The sequence below is a fragment of the Penaeus monodon genome, chromosome 23, assembly GCF_015228065.2.
Source record: "Penaeus monodon isolate SGIC_2016 chromosome 23, NSTDA_Pmon_1, whole genome shotgun sequence".
NCBI classification, from domain to species: Eukaryota; Metazoa; Arthropoda; class Malacostraca; order Decapoda; family Penaeidae; genus Penaeus; species Penaeus monodon.
In genome coordinates, this window is record NC_051408.1 from 2,264,024 (window position 1) to 2,264,354 (window position 331).

Genomic DNA, 331 nt, shown 5'->3' on the forward strand with positions numbered 1-331 from the left:
TAAAATCCTTATATGGTGTTTTCAATATATTAAGAATGATTCCCCCCCCCCATTTAATCAAGACACAAACAGAAGGTCCATGCCATATGGTAGTGTGGGATTCATTAGAACTTCTGGAAACAAGAAGTTGCATGCAGTGTAGCTCCTCATTGCCAGATACCTGATTTTATTTTCAATTATTATTAACATCACGACCTTAGCCATCCAGACCTCACCAGCCTGAGAATGACAGCCTCTATGGGCCCTGGTACATATAACTGTTGAATTATTTTTTCCCTTGATTATTTTTGTTATAATGGTTTCATTTGATTATTATCATATTGGACACTAA

General features: G+C 36.3%; 1 protein-coding gene across 1 annotated transcript in view; it reads left to right on the plus strand.

Annotated features, from left to right (window-relative positions):
• Nucleotides 1–331, plus strand: part of LOC119587713 (leucine--tRNA ligase, cytoplasmic-like) — a 7,935-nt gene that overhangs the window by 1,262 nt on the left and 6,342 nt on the right. The window lies entirely within an intron of this gene.